General features: G+C 54.9%; 1 protein-coding gene across 2 annotated transcripts in view; it reads left to right on the plus strand.

Moving 5' to 3' along the window:
- The window catches only part of RAB11FIP4 (RAB11 family interacting protein 4), a 78573-nt gene that overhangs the window by 42075 nt on the left and 17563 nt on the right, over positions 1-18935 (plus strand). The window lies entirely within an intron of this gene.

Consider the following 18935-nt stretch of genomic DNA (forward strand, 5'->3'; position numbering starts at 1 on the left):
ATGCCTTCTGGGGAACAGCTTTGTCATTTGGGGGGCCCCAGGCTTTGGTGGAGGGGGTGGGGTACATGACTAAGGCCAGCAGAGAGATAAGACTGTGCCTAGGGAGGGACCTGACTGGCCAGGCCAGGTGAGACTGCGGGAAGTGTGACCTTTGCCCCAAGGAAGACCAGCGGGAGAGACTACCTTAAAAAGGACCTTTCGTCAAGTAAGGGAAGAAAAGAAGAAATCTGCCCAGAGCAGCTTGCCTTGGGGAGGCTCTGGGTTGCAGCATGAGAAGTTCCTGGTGGATATTCTGCTGGCCCCCACACTTTCCCATCCTTCCATCTCTTCAGAGCACTCTGCCCCTCCCTCAGGACACTGGCCCCTTTGTGGCCTGCTAGCCCCCTTACCTACGGGTGGGACAAGCTGCCCCCACATCTAGGGCTTGCTCTTCAGCCCTCCTGGAGCCCTCCTGGCTCTCACCTTCCCACATTCCCTCCCTCCAGGTGGCTAGAAACTTCCTTCCCTAGGGCTGGCAGTCCCTCTTCTGAGCTGGCCTTTTATGCCAAGGGGTGTTTCACAACTGATCTTGCTCTTCAGTTTATATATTTTAGCTGTGGGTAGGGAGCAGGTAGAGGTGGAGGGGGTGGGAAGGGCTCCCAATAAGATACCAGGTGAGTGATTCCTGGAAGGCAGTCATCTCCGGACCTTGGATGGAGAGGGCCAGCCTGGACACAGGGTGCCCACTCTCTGGCCCTGTTCTCTGGCTCCTGGCACAGGGCTCAGTGCATTTTGAAAAGGAATAGGCTGCCTGCTGCCTGGTGTCGGCAGTGGGGCGCAGTGCCTTGGCTTTGCCAGCCTTGTACAACCCCTGGGTTTGGGCTCTGTTTTCCTCTGGGTCTGCTCCGTTGGCTCTTACTCGGGAATGGGGCATTGATGGTATCAAATCACTGGCCTTTCCAAGGAGGAGGACTGCTTGGGTCTTTCCCCCGCCTGGTCTACCCGTGGGCTAGTCCTGCCCCATGGTCAGCTGGGCACGACAAGGCGGGCGCGTCGATTTGGCAGACCCGCCTTGTGTCTTACTGGATGTTGTGTGACCACCCGTCCCGGCTGTGGTAGGGCCAGCTCCTCTCCCAGGTGGCATTCTAGGGCACAGACCTTTCCTCAGTTCTGTTTGCCCCGCCCCCACCCAGCACATCGCCCGGCACAGGCAGTTCCTCCATCAGACACTGGAGCGTCTGAGTTGTGCTAGACTCTGTGCTTGGCGCCCGAGGTACGGCAGCGGACATAGCGTCCCTGCCTTCGTGGAGCCCGCGTGGTGGCCGGCGGGCGGGGCGGCCGGACCACAAGCAGGGCGGTGGGCGTTGTGGACTTAAACAGAGTGGGCAGGGAAGTCCTTGCTGAGAAGGTGGCCTCTTGGCAAAAAGCGGTGCAGGCCGAGGGAGCAGCCGCTGCAAAGGCCCTGAGGTGAGGCCACGGCTGACGAGGGAGGCTGCTGTGATTGGAGAGGGAGCCAGGTAGGGGCACGGGACACAGGCTCAGAGAGATCGGGAACCTCTCGTGCTGCCAAGTGAGCGCCCAGACCCCAGGAGAACGGGAGGAGGTGACCAGCACACAGTCGAGACTAGAAATCCACAGGCACAAACGCATTTTCTTGTTCTGTCCTCTGCAAACTCTTGCTGTTGAGGGGTTTGGGCACTGAGGCATTTCTTTTTTTTTAAGATTTTATTTATGTATTTATTTGGGCAGAGGGGAGGCAGAGGGAGAAGCAGGCTCCCGATGTGGGGCTCAATCCCCGGACTCTGGGATCATGACCTGAGCTGAAGGCAGATGCTCAACCCACTGAGCCCCCACCCCGCGCCGCCGGCGCCCCGCACTGAGGCATTTCTTGAGGAAAAGGGTCTGCATCTGGCTGTTGCTGCTGTGGACTTTCCTGTCCTTGGCCCGGGTCAGGTCGGAGAAGCCTGTCCCCATGAGTGTGGAAACCGTTCTTGCTGGTTGTTATTTCCACCACACAGATGGTACCAGCAGAACCCGCCTGGGTGATGCGCGCACAACCGTGTGTCCTCAGGCAGAGCGCCGCTGGGGCCACCTCCCTGTTCCCACGGGTCTGCGCTAGCAGGGGTGCAGCAAGGCCAGCCCCCACATCCTCTCCTTGGACTCCCAGCCTCCCCGAGCCCCAAGGTGCTCAAGCCTTCCTTTTACTTCCACGGGCAGCACACTTCTGGGCCCTGGTCTCCTGAGAAGCCTACTCGCCTACTCGCCTACCTGGGCAGCAGCTTCAGGTCTAATCTCTGTCCAGCCTAGGCGCCCAGAGAGAGAGAGCGAGTGTGTGTGTGTGTGTGTGTGTGTGTGTACAGGGAGAAAGGGGGCAACCAGAAATGTGTGCATCCTTGGAGGTTTGCATGGAGGTCCAGAGACCCACAAGGGGTCTGCGTGACCTCTGGCCCCGGCCCCATCTGGCAGGCTGGTACAGTAACACCATTTCCAACCCCACTCCTCAACTTCCTTCAAGAAATGGGAAGTTTTCCGACTGTTGGCCATATTCATAATTGATTCAACCTGTTTCCTCTTCCCAGACAAGTGGGTTCTTTCCCAGCAATGTAAACATGATTCAAATGAAAACAAAGCTCCGTGGCAGTTATTATTAATAGCCGTGGCCCTGCTTCTGGGAGCCTTTCTCTTTTAAGGGACCAGAAAGAGGAAGGCCCGAACAGAACCCGAGTGTGGGAGAGTGGGTGGGAGCTCTCACTGTCTTGAGTCATCTGCTGTCACCCCCACCGTCCTCTGCGCTCCGCAAGCCTCACAGCGTGAAAAGGGAACCTGTTCTTGTAGTAGTTAGCCGGTGTGGACTGCAGCAGACTTGGGGTAAGAGCCGGAGGGGGGTGGTAGGCAGAGGCTGCTCTTTGCACCAGCCTCTAGTCTCCCTCTCCAGGTAGGAGAGACACTAGGAGCAGGTGTCTCCTTCCTGCCCACTGGTTTTCCTGGGAGAAATAATCCACCTCAAAACCTGGGTGCCTCCATCCCGTGCTCAGCCACCCAATGCCTATTTTCTTCAAGTAGAATAAAATGTTTTGGAGCCAGAAAGTACATGTGTCTAGTCCCTGGCTCTGCAGCCTGCTCATTCTGGGACATCAGGCAAGGCACTCTCACCTTCCTGAGCCTCTGTGGGCTGATGGCAAAGGTAAAATGAGCCCCTGCCACCCAATAAGCTCAGAGTGGATTCTGACCCGGGCTCGGTTGGCGCCTGGTGGGTGGTTAGACAGCCAGAGAGGCAGGATAGCGTGGTGCCCAGCAGGCTGGGCTCCAGAGTCAGGCAGCCTGTGTTCAAGTCCTGCCTGGGCCAGTGGCTACTTGGTGCAATCTTAGACTGTTGACCCTTTCTGTGCCTCGCAGTTCTCCTAGGGAAAAGGACGATGCTCGCCCCTCCCTCGGAAGGTGGTTCTGTGGATCACCATGTAAATGTATGAAAAGCACTTCAAACCCTGCCTGGCATGTGAGGGAGCTGTTGTTTTTAGTTCCTGCAAGATTCTAGTGGTTTGATTCTTGCGACTGATAACCTTAGCGCCTAACCGAATTTCTCACGGGGAGGATGTCTGAGCAGAGGCAGGAAAGTGGTGGAGGAGAAACTCCACTACTGAGGGCCTTTATGGGGGAGCGAAACTCCACTTCCTCAGCTTCTGTGTTTCTTAAATAAACCAACTCAGCTTCTGCAGATGCAGACTCTGGGGCTGGAGCGAAGTGACTGGTGCCCAGCGTGGCAATCTGGGAATGAGATGCAAAGCACGTCCTGAGGTGACAGGCAGCTCCCCGGGGCTTGGTGTGGGGCTGCGCACCTGATCCTTCCTTTCCACCCCGCCAAGGGGAAGGGGCCGCCCCTCTGCCCACCCTCCCTTCGCCAGCAGCTAGGGCCAGTCCATCTGTCCACCCAGGCCAGCCGGAAAGCCAGCCTGGAACAGTGTGCCCATCTACCACTGCCGGCCCCCAGGGTCTTATTAAAGCATCCTGACTGTGGCAGCCCACAGGGTGCCTGGAGGTCGGGAAGGGGCCAGACAGAACGATGCGGACTGTCAGCCACAGGGCCATGTTGCGTGACTGCCCTTGGCCGTGTTCCAAGCAGCAAGCCTACCTGTTCATCTAGCTTGGCCGCTCCGAGGTCTACACAGAGGCAAAGCAGACCGGGGTGGGTGGTGGTCAGGCTGGCCTCTGCTGCTAATATTAAGTAACCTTGAATCGAAAGCCTCCTGGTGAAATGAGGGTTCTTGTTGACAGGCAGGTCTGGCCAGCACATTTTTGCGCGATTATCTACAAGGTTGCGTCAGTTATTAGCAAAGAAGGATCTTGCAGCAGCCAGGCGTGCATGTGTGTGTGCAAGTACTTGTGAGGAGTTGTCCTCTACCCCTCAAGTCCCACACCCAGTCCAAGGAACTGTGCCTGAGTCCACATTCCCCACTATACTCATGCCGTGTTTTACAGATCCTAAGACACTCTTTTTTCCCCCCACGTTTTAACATCTCAAGTTGGTATGAGTCGTACATTCGCTGCTGTGCTTTCATTTAATCGGCAGTGCTGTTTCCTTCTTGGTGTACTTGGAATAACAGTGCATCTTAAAACCAAAGGCATCTTGGACTTAAACACAGAAACTAGGTAACCTCTAGAGAACTTACGTAACCTGCCCAGTTTCTTCAAGGAAGGGAGCAGAGCCACCTTGCAGTGGTGGGAGGGTTATGTGAGGGGACACTCATTATGATGTGGTTCAACGGAACGAGGTTGGCCCCCAGGCCAACCTGGGCTCCGATTCCCGCTTTACCGCACACAAGCTGTGTGTCCTTGGGCAAGTAGAGCAACCTCTCTGAGCCTCACGTTCTTTCACTGTCAGATGCCGATCCTGGCTCCACAGTTGTCATGATTGTGCATAAGCCTGTCTTTCTCTTGCTGGGTCTCATCTAAGGTCTCACTGCCCCGTTCCAACTGGACTAGGAGGGAAAGTGAGGGCAGAGAGTGGGTTACTGGCCTTCCCAAGGTAGCAGAGGGAGAGGGGTATTATTTATCGGGGCTTTTTTTTTTTTTTTAAGATTTTATTTATTTATTTGAGACAGAGAGAATGAGATACAGAGAGCATGAGAGGGAGGAGGGTCAGAGGGAGAAGCAGACTCCCTGCCGAGCAGGGAGCCCGATGCGGGACTCGATCCCGGGACTCCAGGATCATGACCTGAGTTGAAGGCAGTCACTTAACCAACTGAGCCACCCAGGAGCCCTTTATCGGGGCTTCTTGACTCAGTTTCTTTCTTTTTTTTTTTTTTTAATTATTATTTTTTTTATTCTTATGTTAATCCCCATACATTACAACATTAGTTTTAAATGAAGTGTTCCATGATTCATTGTTTGTGCATAACACCCAGTGCTCTATGCAGAACGTGCCCTCCTCAATACCCACCACCAGGCTAACCCGTCCTCCCACCCCCCTCCCCTCTAGAACCCTGCCTGCCCTTCAGAGTCCATCGTCTCTCATGGTTCGTCTACCCCTCCGATTTTCCCCGCTTCATTCTTCCCCTCCCGCTACCTTCTTCTTCTTCTTCTTTTTTTTTTTCTTAACATATATTGCATTATTTGTTTCAGAGGTACAGATCTGAGATTCAACAGTCTTGCACAATTCACAGCGCTTATCAGAGCACATACCCTCCCCAGTGTCTATCGCCCAGTCCCCCCATCCCTCCACCCCACCCCCCACTCCAACAACACTCAGTTTGTTTCCTGCGATTAAGAATTCCTCATATCAGTGAGATCATATGATACATGTCTTTCTCTTTTTGACTTATTTCACTCAACATAATACCCTCCAGTTCCATCCACGTCATTGCAAATGGCAAGATCTCATTCCTTTTGATGGCTGCATAATATTCCATTGTATATATATACCACATCTTCTTTATCCATTCATCTGTCGATGGACATCTTGGCTCTTTCCACAGTTTGGCTATTGTGGACATTGCTGCTGTAAATGTCGGGGTGCATGTACCCCTTCAGATCCCTACTTTTGTATCTTTGGGGTAAATATCCAGTAGTGCAATTGCTGGATCATATGGTAGCTCTATTTTCAACTTTTTGAGGAACCTCCATACAGTTTTCCAGAGTGGCTGCACCAGCTTGCATTCCCACCAACAGTGTAGGAGGGTTCCCCTTTCTCCACATCCCCGCCAACATCTGTCGTTTCCTGTCTTATTAATTTTAGCCATTCTGACTGGTGTGAGGTGGTATCTCATTGAGGTTTTGATTTGGATTTCCTTGACTCAGTTTCTAATCCTTGAATATCATCTTTTCCTTCCTTCTTTTCCCTCCTCCTCCCGCTTTGCCTGAGTTTTCATTTTCACATGTGTTTCCTTTTAGCAGTTCTCCTTCCAATCTCTCTCCTCTCCCTTTCTGTAAAATCTCCCTGCATGCAGCCTCTTTGAAGCTCCCCATGGAGGGGAAGGGGAGGGAGCTCTGCCTTGTGGCCAGGGTGGCACAGGCCCCAGGAGCCTCTGCCGGCAGTCATCCATGGTCTAGTGTGCTGTGGTCCTGGTGCCTTGCTGCCTCCTGTGCCTGTGGCCTCCACGGCCCGCCCCGAGAGGCCATTCCAGCGCTGCGTGTTGGACACTGCCATCACCGAGAGTAGTCCGTCTTTTCCGTACCCTTTTTGCTGCATTAAAATCAGACCCGTTCACATCCCAGCCCTGCTGGCTCTGTGACCTTTTGCAGGTTACTTAACCTCTCTGAGCCTGAGTTTTCCCATCTGAGTGGTGGTTGATGCACAAAAGTACCTGGTACGTGCTAGGTGCTTAATAGATGTATTCTTTCCTGGTCCTCCTCAAATGGTTAAGACCACTTTATGTTTCTTTGGGGCTCTGGGAGACAGACGGGGAGCTCGGGGCAGGGAACTGCAGGGGTGAAGGCACAGGGACCTGTGTGAGCAGGATGCATCGGGCAGCATGGCTAACCTCGGGGAGGGAATGGAGTGAGCAGTCAGGACCTCTGCACCTTTGGGGAATGAGGTTGACGCGGTGGGCTGCTCGCTCAGAGAGCAGTGGGCTGAGTGTGAGGCACTGGATGACAGCCATGTGGGGATATCCAGCTGATGGTGGGCCATCCTAAGCAGGGCCTCAGTGAGAGATGCCGGCTGAAGGGAGACTCTCAGAGCAGGAGGAGGTTTCAAACCTCATTCTTGTCAGACAGTCCCTCTGTCTCTCCCCCTCTTGAGATCCTGATGAAAGCCGGTAGCCCAACTCCCTCAGTTTTGTGCATGGTGGCCGGGTTCCCAGCCCCCTCCTTGATGAGGTGCTATTTGGGCTCTGGCACAAGGTGGCGCTCTGTCCTTTGTGTGTGGCAAGGGCTATGATGAATTCACCAGCCCCGAGAGAAACCGGGCTGGGGGGACACAACTTTGCTTCCAGAGCGCCTGTATCAGCTGGTGCGGTGGCCCCTTTGGGGCCCTCCAGGAAGCAAGGCCACCACGCAGCTCCTTACTGGGGACAGGGGCAACCAGTGGGTCAGTTGTGCCAAGGCTGGGATGGGAAAATTTCCCCTCTGGGTAATCCCTCTCTCCTTAAAGTGGTATATAAGGGCTGGGAGGTGAGGATAAGGCCACCTCACCCAGTGTCCCAGGGAGAGAGTCATGGGAGCAGAGAAGGGGCTCATGGGGCTTGTGCCTAGAGATGCCTATAGGGCTCTAGTTGCTCGGTTCTGGGCTGGGGGAGGTGTGCATGGAGGGGAAGGATTGGCCCCCCCGGATACAGTGACTTTCTGCCTGGGGCTTGTTTAAGGACAGGTCTTTGTGGCATGGGGAGAAATTGTGTTTCAGGCATAAGGAGCCAAAGCGTGGGGCTGGTGATCATGTCAGACAAGAGCTTGCGGTACAAGGGGAGGGATCATGTCCTGAGGCTGAGACCAGCTGACCAGCTGAACGGGGCTATGTGTGCTGGGCTGAGACGGCCTGGTTTTGCGGCCACTGGAAAGCTAGCTCATGGGCTCTTTGACAGGGACCTTAATGGACAGTCCGTAGCCTTGTACCCACCCTGGGCACCTCCTGCCCTCTGAGCCCCAAGCCATGGCTCGTGGTCAGACTCAGAGCTCTCACCTGTTCTGCCTCGGGACAGCCTGGGAAGGGACCCGAGCTGGCTCCGCCTCCCTGGCCCGTGGCCCGCAAGCTGTGCTCTGGCCAGCGATGCTCTAGTGAGCCCGGGTGTGAGACAGCTGCCCCGGGGACACCTGGCCCCAGGAGCTAGACCTGGCAGAGGCAGGAGGACAGAAGGGAGCACCTGACCAGAGCCTGCTGGCAGCACTGCTGGGGCTCTGGGATGACAGGAAATGCCTGGAGGTTATAAAAGTAGAGGCAGGGGGGCTGTGGGCCGTGGCCTGCCTGATCCCAGTCTGTCTGCCCTGGAAGCTCTGGCCATCGGCTGTGGGTGAACACTGGTGCACTCTGCTTGGCCTTCCCAACCTGAGGGGTTCAGTGCAGAGAGTGGGTGAGGTAGGTACCTGCCCCAGCTCCAGATGGTCGGTTAGCTCTGTTCAGGTGTGCTCTCCTTGAAGCAGATCGTGGCCTCGTTTGAGGGTGTCCTGTGAAGGAATACTGCTCGGCCCACCTGGCGGAGCTGGCCTGGGCCCCTGCCGACCCAACCCAAGCTCCTCTCTATGCCCTCCTTAGCATGAGGGTGAAACATGGAGCCCCCAAAGCGAGCCCCACAAACTCTTGACTGTGTGAGTAATTAAGCCCACACTTCAAACAGCCACATCTTTAAAAGCTATAATTTGTAGCCCAAAATAGCTGCCTGTTCAAAGAGCCTGGAGAGCCCTTGATGTGTGCCCCTTTCAACTTGCAGCCTGTTAATTCGCCTTTGACATTTGAGTTGCCCAACACCTGGCTTTGGTTTTCGGAGCAGCAGATCCCGTGGCCGGATGGGAACTGCCGCGTCCCAACGTGTACTTGGGAAATCCTTTTTGGAGAATGTAGATGGGGTGATTGATGTCCGGGGGTTCCTGGTTCGGGTTTATGTGGCTCTACCTTGTTGTGTGACAGCAGGGCCATAGAGAAAAATCGCAGCATAACTTCAGGGGAAGGTAGATTCAACTCCGTGGACATCGGGTCCTTACCTGTAAGGAGGAGATGGTACTTACGTGCAGGGACTTTGGGGGAAGAAAATGAGGCCACCTCGGTAGAGCACAGAACAGACACTGGCCACTTGGTGGGTCTTCCCGTGTGTCCCCTTCCCCCAGTCGGCCTCTGATGTAGACCGGTCTTATGGATTCGGGTAGGTGCATGGGGGCCGGGCCTCGGCTCACAGGAAACACCTCCCTTGACCTGCAGCTTCTCCATCAGCTGACATGCCTGGAATTCTTGGGGCTGGCTGCTGGGCTTGGTTTCCAGATGTGGAAGCAATTTGAGTTCTGTTTTCCTAATCCCCAACAGTTTGCCTCTCAGGTCCACGTTCTCACTTGAAAATCAAGATTGTTGGCTCTGTTTGGGGGCTGGGGTTAGGCTAGATGGCCTCTTTGGATCCTTTTTGCTCAGGAGGTAGGTTCACTGAGGCACTCCAATCTGGGACCCAGGGCTTTGTTAGGACAGCCACACCCTGTCAAGGGCTTGTTCCCCACGGAGGCAGAAGTTCACCCTGAGGCCACCTCCCCTGTGGTTTTTCCTTGGAGATGGGTCGCTTAGCCAGATTCAGCTGCAGCATCTGCCTGACCCTGGACAGCCAGCCGTGAAGCGGGGAGGCGGGCTCCAGTCCTGGCCGTGTCTGAGGAAGGCTGGTGTCTCAGCCGAGCAAGGTGCCCACGTGTCCCAGGAGTGGCGAGGGCCCTCCTTCCCAAACTGACCACAGTGCAGGGAAGAAATCTGCTCTGGATTCCAAGTAACCAGAAATACTGTCTGGCATGGAGAAACTGGTAATATATTGTTCAATTACTGAGTGCTCCTGGCCACCGAGGTGGCCTGCCCTGGGTCAGAATGTGGCTCCAGGGCTGTGGATGGGCATGGGTCTGTGGTTCCAGGCCTAACTGCTGATCTCTCCTCTTGTAAACCATTCACTTTTTAGGTAAAATAACTTTTACGTTTGTATTATAACTACGCTAAATACAGTTCTGGGCAAACAGAAATTGCCTTTGCAGTTTTAAATGTCTCTGGCTGAACTCCATGTACACTTTCCTTTAAAATTAAAATATAATACCTATACTATTGAGGTAACACGAGAAATGAAAATAGTTTACTTAGATTTATATATATAGTGTTTATGAAACATCATCCTGATAATTACAGATCCACCAAGCTTCAGCTTCAGCAAAAGATAGTCTCTTTAGAAATCTCAGTATCTCAAAGTCATCACGACAGAGAAGGCAACATTTCTTTTGAGGAGAGACAAAAACAAACCAACCTGCAGTCTCTTGACGAGATTCTAGAGATCCAGTAGTTCTCTTTGGAGGTTGAATTGAATTGACCGAGAAGGAATTCGCCTTTATTATCAGGGTGGGGAGGTGGGGGCCAAGTCCAGGTGGGGCCGAGGGTCTCCATACAGGCTTCCGAGTGGGGAAAGGAAAGGGTAAGTACCACAGACCGGCTGCCTTGAACAACTGAGATGAATTTTTTCCCAATTCTGGAGGCTAACCTTGAAGATCGAGGTGTCAGCAGGGTTGGTTTCTTCTGAGGCCTCTCTCCTTGGCTTGCAGATGGCTGGCTTCTCCCTGTGTCTTCACATGGTGTGTGTGTGTGTGTGTGTGTCCCCTAATCTCCTTCTCCTCATAAGGATGCCAGGCGATTGAATTAGGGCCCACCATGATGCCCTCGTTTTAATGTAATTGCTTCTTTAAAGACCCTATCTCCAAAAACAGTCACACTCTAAGGTACCGGGATTGGGACTTCAACATATGAATTTGGGGGGTGATGGGACACAGTTCAGCCCATAACAGAAAGTTCTCTGGAGCCATCCTCCAAGGGGAGGAGGAAGAGGAGTGTGAGCCGAGCCTGGCATCTAGGGAGAGCCCTGAGTGGAGGGTATGGGAGGCAGTTCTGCCTGCAGGCAGAGGCCCACTCTTGATGATGGGCCCTGTGGGGTGTCTCTTGGCCAAGGGCTACCTTTGGAAGAGGTTCCAGTGTTCTGACTCATGGTTCACCTTCTAGGGCCTGAGCCACCATTTCTGCCTGATCTGACCATTCAGAACCTAGACTGCTCCCCATTCAGCTTGTGGGGTTTTGACCCTTGGGGTTGTGTTGGCCCACCAGGCTCCCTGTTTCTGCTGACTCTGTCTCTGGGGTGTAGCATTCTTTAAGGATGGCTTCACTTTTGCATATTCTTTTTAAATGGAGCTAAACTTGTCAGAGATTGTACACTTTTCCTTAACCAGTTCAGCAAGTTTGGGGTGACTATCTTTCATGTTTTACGTATGTATCTTTCTGCTAACATACTGAAAAAAATAAGACCTGTAAGAAACGATTATTGGAAGCCACTGAGGGTGGGGCCACCAAGCCTGCGTCACTCCCCAAGGTTTTGCCTGAAGCACCCCATCCCAGCCCCCATGGTTCCAGAGCCCACCATCCAGCCCCTCCAGTGGCTGGGACTCCATCAGCCACACAAGAGGACCCCCACAGTGTTTCACGTGGAGCCCAAACCAGCCCCTGCAACCAGGACAGACCATCATGGAGCTGGTTGGGGGGATGGGGGAAGAGGGAAGACCTCCCCAGGAAGGATTTGCACACCCCGGTTGCCCTCCAGTGCTGTGACCATATTGGCTTTATCTCTCCATGTAACTTTCCCTAAACCATTTGAAAGAAAGTTAGACAAGACGTTAAAACTAAGGGTATTTCTTCTTCATAACTATTAGCCAGCATAATTAGCAAGCATAATCCCCTAATATCACCCAATATCTAGTCCATACTCTAGCTTCCATTTTGACCCCAATAGGTCTTGCTAGCTCGGTGGTGGTTTGCTTATTTGTTTGAGCTGGGATCTAATCAAGATTAACGTTTAACTTTTCTGTCTCTTGATTAGTCTAAAACAGCGGTTCTCACAGTGTGGTCCTGGGACCATCAGCATCACCCAAGAGCTTGTTAGAAATGCACATTGAAAGATTTTATTGATTTATTTGAGAGCGAGAGAGCCAGAGAGCAAGTAGGAGCAGAGGGGAGGGGTAGAGGCAGAAGTAGACTCCCCACTAAGGGAGCCCGAGGATGTGGGGTTCCATCCCAGAACCCTGATCCGAAGGCAGACGCTTAACCGACTGAGCCACCCAAGCACCCCTAGTAGGAGTTAGATGTTAAGGCTTCATTAGAATTGAGTAGGGGAGGCTGTGTCCTTCATCTTGTGCCCAGTCAGGAGGCCAGTGTCTGTTCCCGATTAGGGATGCTAGGTTTGATCACTGTATTAAAGTGACAATAGCTATTTTCTCCATGGTCGAGATATTGGGGGCTAGAGGGTGTTTGGAGGGTGTTGAGTGGTTCTTTGGTACTGTGCCAGCATCCAGTTCCTCATCAACCTTTGATCCAACGGTTTTACTCTACAGTTGGGGACAGCATGTGATTTGCGTCAGGTCTCGTTTGCGTGGTTCATGCCTTCTGTCTCCCTTCTAATTCTTTTGTTTGCCTGCCCCATCAGTTACCAAGAGAGATGAACTAAAATCTTCACCTTTGTTCATTTGTTTATTTGAAAGTAAGCTCTGTGCCCAACGTGGGGCTTGAACTCCTGACCCTGAGATCAAGAGTCACATGCTCTACCCACTGAGCCAGCAGGGTGCCCCGTCATCCTTTTACTTTTATTTTTGGCCTGTGTCCTAATGTTTACACTGTGTCACTTGTAAATGGCACGTAGTAGTTGTTTTTATCTAGTCAGACGGTGTTTGTTTATTAACAGTATGGTTTATTCCATTTTCATTTACTGCATTGTTACTGTGGTTGAGTTATGATCTTTGGTCTTCTTTTCTGTATCCTTTTGGATGACTTAAGCATTTTTTATTCCTTTTTTTTTTCCCTCCGTTTTCAGTAATACATTTTTAATTTTTAACTGCTGACTTTTGAAATGCTTCAACACGTTCTTGGAGTGGAAGCGGCGCGATGGGGAAAGGGCTTGGAGGGTCTCCCAGTGGAGCGCGTGACCCCACTGTGACGGGTGTTTCCAGTGGGGTCCCGGGTCTGGCCCACAGCCTAACAGCTTTGAAAACCAGATCTTGTTGGCCCTTCCCTCACCCCTTGGGGATCTGGGTGCCACCCATGCCCACAGATTGTCTCTGGAGGGACACACAGAGCCAGAGCACCAGCTGACTGACGGACGGTGAGAAGTGTGCTCGGGCAGTGAGCTTGGCAGTGAGCTTGGGCAGCCTGCTTCTCCCTGGCGGCCGCAGGCTCCTGGAAGCTTGCTGTGATCACAAGCATGGTGGGTGAACTTGGACACAGGAGAGCTGGTTAGAAGGTCCGAGTGGCCACTGGATGATCTCTGGCCCTGGTGCCAGCTACGTCGGACCCCACAGCCTTTGGGGCAGGCCGGCCATGCCGGGCAGGCAGGCCAGACCAGACCCCTCTGGCCAGTGCCTGGGTGGACGCTGCCAGAGCTGCTGTAGACTCTCCCTGTCAGCCCCTTCCTGGGGAAATATTAGATCCCTTACGACTCAGTACCCCTGCTCTGCCACCGTATAATTTGCTTACCCCTGGTCTTAGGTTAGCTGCCAGGGGGCTGTCAGATACCCTCATTTCTGAGTTTTTCTGGGAGCTGCATCCTGCCCTCTCTTTCTCCTGCACGCCTGTGACACTTCCTTGAGCAGCTGCGTCTGTTGAGGGAGGGGAAGTGTGAGACTGGGGAGAGAGACCAGGCAAGAGTTGTGCTTAAGCGCAGGGAAAAGAAGGACCTATGGGCTTCCACACCCCTCCCACCATGTGGGTGTGTGCAGGGCCTCCATATCCGAGTGCCTTTGCTCTATGCAAATGGCCTGGGAGCTCTTGAGAAACTCGAGCCTTACTTTCTCTTTCTCTTCTCTTCAGTACCAGCCTGAGGTTCCACAGCCAGTGGGGGCCAGATCTGGGATCAAACCCCGTCTGCCTGAGAGCCTCAGTTCTCCCATCTGTAACACTGGGTGACTTAGGACTTCCGTCCAGGGGCCAGGGAAGGAAGTACACAACAGAGGGGTGGTTCCTGGCCACTCTCTGATCTGGCCCCTGGGGACGGGAACATGGCAGTCTGTCCTGTCTTCTTGACACTGGCCTCCCCCACCAGCGTGGGACGCTTGGGCTTTCATCTGACTGTTTGCAGTCAGTCCACAAGGCTGGCCAAGACAGGCGAAAAATGAACTCTAATGGCTTGGTGACCTGGTGCTCCTCAGTTTGCCCTTGACCTTGTTGGGGAAGAGCTGGGGGCCTTGTATCTGAGCCAAGGTTACTTCTGTTCCGAGTCAGGGCTTCGGAAACTTCCCTCCCCCTTTATTCCCACCCTCGCCCCTTGACCGGCATCTGAGCCACCCTTTGTTGAGCCAGAACCTTATCAGCCACTGATGAGCATGGACCTCCCGCCTGCAGAGCAAGGCCTGGCTTCGGGGCAGGGGTTGGCAGCCACAAACAGGCGGCGGGCACAGCCCAGATTGCTTACTAATCTCTGCCGCTGCCGTGCGTGGCTGGGTGTCTGAGCCGCAGGGGCGGGAAGGGGATCCCAGCCCAGGTGAGCCGATCCCTGCTCTCTGGACCTGGGGGCGTTGACATCCACAAGTTAGCTCCTTAGTCTGCTACCAAGGGGGAGACCCAGGGAGACCGCGCGCACGCCTGTCACACTTCCTGGGCAGGGGCCTGGCTGGGATTGTGATGAGGGATTTCATCCCCAGCCCCCCTCCCCCCGAAACCTGCTCAGTGTCACCCAGACAGCATCCTGGCTTCTCCCCTGCACCAGGCTTGGTTTGTATCCACCACCTCCCCGCTCCCCTCTCACTACCTTACCTGCAGTGGGGTTCCACATGTGCCCGCGGGTGCCTGACTGCGAGAGGGAGCTGGGATGTGCCCAGTCGGGCTATTTTTACCCAGCCCTGTCCTCACTGGGCTGTTCTTTGGCTCTGAGTTACCGCCTGGGAAGCGAAGCCGCTGCCAGGGCTGGGGGTGGGTGAGCCGGAGCCTCCGAGCCTCCTGGACCCCCTTGCCCAGGCAGCGTCTCATCCTAACACTTACTAAAGTGTGTAATTAACGTTTAGAGATCCCTTCCAAGAGCATATGTAGAAGACAGCCCTGGTGGGGAGAAAGGAGGCACCCACACCTCTGTAACTTGCAAACTTCAGGCTTCCGGAAGCTTGAACCCAGCCGACCTCCACCTGGTGTGTCACTGGGGGTCAACGGGATAGGGCCCCAGGAGGTGGGGTGGGAGGGAGTTGGATAGAGGCCATTAGGCCTGGAGACACCCCTGGTTGTCTTCTCTCAACACCCTGAAGACCATAATAGCTCAGATTTGTTGGTCCTTTTCTGTGTGTGCTTAGCATGTGTACTAACTCGTTTCCTGATGACCGTTAACTCCCTTCTGTGGATGGGGAAACTGAGGCACGGAAAAGTTCAGTAAACCTAAGGTTGCAGAGCTGAGGGGTGGAGCTGGGGTTTGAACCCAGTGGGTCCACCTCCAGAGCTTGCTCCCAACACTGCTCTGCCCCCCTCTCCTCTCTGCCGTGTTCCCAGCATCCGTGAGGTATGAGGCACTGTTCTACATAGGTTCTCTACGGCGGTCTTGCCAGCTGGGTGTTTCCAGCTCTGTTTGTAGCTGAGGTTCAGAGACTGAACACCTCCTCCGGGGTTGCACAGCGGCCAGTGAGCATGCCAGCCGGGCACCTGGGCCTCGGGGTTGCCGCAGTTGGGCTCTTCCCAGCCCCCCATTCTGCGGCACAGTTTGCTGTCACAGGCACTTGCCGCTCACCTGCCATGTGCCCCTTGCGGTGCTGATGCTGGGGGTTCGGACGCAGACGTCCCCATGGTGACCCCCCGGAGGGCCTGCCTTCTCGCGGGGAATGTAGGAGTGGGGTCCCTTGGAGTCCGTGCCCTAGCTGCCATGAAAATGGAGTAGTGGTGTGTGTGACTTGGAGGTGGCGTCCCACTAGGGCCAAGTGGGGGGTGGGGAGAACCAGATGAAGTCCTGGTGTCTGGGCCCTGCCGCCCCCGCCCCCGCCCCCGGGAGTGTGGACAGCAGAGCGTTGTTGGCCCCTCTGAGGCTGGGATGCCCTGTCCCACCATGGGAATTTTTTTTTACCAGCTGTTGAATTCAGCCTGTGCCAACTTCCTACAGAGGAAGGGGTGACTTTGGGGCCCACTGGCCGGCAAATGCTGCTCTCACTGGAGAGGGGCTTCCACAGGCAGCCTGTGCGCCTCTGGGTTCCCACTTCTCGCCAGGGCCAGCTGCATCCAGTCCCAGCTGGAGACAGGGTGGGGAGGTGGAGGGGGACACTGGGGATGCAGACCTGCCCTGCCAGAGCAACTGGATAGGGCCTGTTTTCCCAGCCGCAGGCCGCCGATCTCGGGTTTCTGATAATTCCCCAGGCCTAGCCTCTTGAGGAAGGCATACTTCCTAGTCTCCAAGCCAATGAGCAGTGGCCTTCTAGCACCTTCCAGCAACTGCCTGTGCTTTGCCTCCCTTCCTGACGTGTTTGGGATCAGAGCAGGCTGTGCCCCCTTCCAGCAGCACCCCTCCCAGGCCCGGGGCTACACCAAGCCCTTCCCCAGACGGCCCAGAGGAATGGGAGCAGGGTCAGGACATTCCCGAGGGAGGAGCAGGGGTGACAGAGCCACTTTTGTCCAGAACAAATGCCAAACCACTACTGTCCGTCTGGACAAACCAGGGTATCTGGTTACTTTTCTTATAGCTGTCTTTATATTGTTTGAATTTAGAGGAAAACTGCTAGAAATGGTTTTGAAGTCCTAAAAATTTTAACTTGCCTTGGGCAAACAACAGTGGGTCAAATGAAAACGTGTTAATGTGGGGAGGCAGCTGATTTTAAGAGAAAAAGCTGGTATGTTGACAGTGTGCGTGTGCGCGTGTGTATGTGTGGGTGTGGCGAGGGGGCTCTGAGGGGCCCCGACTTGGCATGTCAAGAGCCTGGCTTCTGTAGCAGGGAAGTTCCAGGGCAGACCCCGCCCACTCTGAGCCTCATCTTCCCCATGTGTCAGACGAAGACTCGGAATCCTTTGTCCCTGCCCTGTACTCGTCCTGGGGCTCTCCTGGGGCTGTTGTCAGAGCCGGATGGGGCTATGTATGCACACCGCGTGCTCTGTCAACTGTGAAGGGCCAGGCAGATGTGGATTCTGCTCAGTCAGGGGATAAAATTATGCCTGAGGAAGTGGTGGTCTTGTTGGGAGAGAGTGACCCCCGTGGGGGCATCTGACCCTGCTACTGCCCCAGCTGTGGCCGAGACAGGCCACTCTTTTCTCTTGGCCCAGCTGTTGGGAGTGGGTGTGTTGCTCTGGGACATCCGGTGAGAGGGGCTGTGGTCCCCACCCGTATAGGGTGAGTTGGGGGTCTCTGGGCAGAGTGCCCGGCAAAAACGGGGCCTCTACATCTCCGTGTCCACTGTGACAAACATGGATTAGCCACCCGTAGGCCAGGCCAGACACCCGAGGAGCATGGCTGCTGGTCTCTACTTGGTGCCCTGCCTGCCCCCTGGGAGCGTGGTGGGCAGCGGCCTCCCCGGGACCCCTGCTGACCGTGCTTTGAGGAGAGTGTAGGCGCTGGTGGCTCACAGTCCAGTCCTCCCCTGCCACCAACTCCCATGGGGCCCCAGGCAAGTCCCCCCCCCCCCACGAGGGGAGAAAGGAGACCCAACTTATGGGGCTCTGAAGACCAGAAGTGGCCAAGGACTCCTGGGAGCCCCAAGGCAGGCCTTCCTCGCAAGCGCTAACCTCCCCCCGCCCTCGTGGCTGAGAAGGCAGAAAGCTCACAGGTAAAGGGACAGAGCCCAGGCGCCTCCCCTCCGTGGGCCATCTCCCTGCTGCCTGGCTTCTCTTCCCAGGGCGCGCACTGACGCAGGTGCTCCCTGCCGCGGCGGGCGGTGGGCAGCATGGGCTGGAGTGCCCGGGCTCCACACTTATTAATGTGCTCCTCGGATGGGCACTCTTCTCCTTGTCACCATGAGACGGAAAAACGCATGAAGTGTGGGTCGCAGCCCTGATAAATGGAACCAAGCTGGTGGTGGCCAGAGGTAGGTGGCCGTCTGCCTGCTGGCTGGAAGACTTCTGGAGCTCTGGCAGGCTACTCTCTGAGTTCCTGAATACCCTCGTTCGTGAACTGGGGCTAAGAAGCCCTGTTCTGAAGAGTTGTCATAAGCCCACCGAAGATTCTGTGTTAACTCTCTTGTTCTGTCTCCGGACCTTGGTGACTGCTCAGTAAATGTCGGTTTCTCCTGGGATGCAGCTTCGGGCTTGCCAATGAGGGGACCTTACTTAGGGTCCAAGATCCGATGAGGCTGGGAGCTGTGTGGGATTGGACGAGTGACATCAAGGTGGAAAGGACTGTGTGAACACTAGGGGTGGTTTTAATTAAACAGCCCCTCGGCCTCCCCAGTCAGGGGGCCCTGGCTGCCTGATGCCGACTTTATTAGTCCATGCGATGCTCAGCCCGAGTCAGGGCACAGGCAGGAGCCAGGCTCATTATTTGCCATCTATACTTAGGCCAGGAAGTCTTGGTGGGGAGAGACCGCCAGGAGGGCTGCCTGCCCCCCACCAGCAGCGGGAGACTGCGCCCTTCTCGCTGGGCCCAGCCAAGCCTGTCTTTGACCACCTTCCTTGCCTGTGCCTGATCCTGTTCTTGTCTGAGTGCCTAGAGGCCCTGCCCAGCCTTTGTTCTATTACCCGTCTCGCAGTCCTGGGGCTGCGGGGAGTGCCTCTCACAGAGGGTTCTGCCCGCCCTCGTGGGGGAGCACACCCAAGAACCTTGGGAGTAGCTTGATGTCTCAGAGGGGAGCAGGTGGAAGCAGGGCGTCCTTGGAGGTGG

Source organism: Mirounga leonina, unplaced genomic scaffold, assembly GCF_011800145.1.
Source record: "Mirounga leonina isolate KUSES-001 unplaced genomic scaffold, KU_Mleo_1.0 Mir_200, whole genome shotgun sequence".
NCBI classification, from domain to species: Eukaryota; Metazoa; Chordata; class Mammalia; order Carnivora; family Phocidae; genus Mirounga; species Mirounga leonina.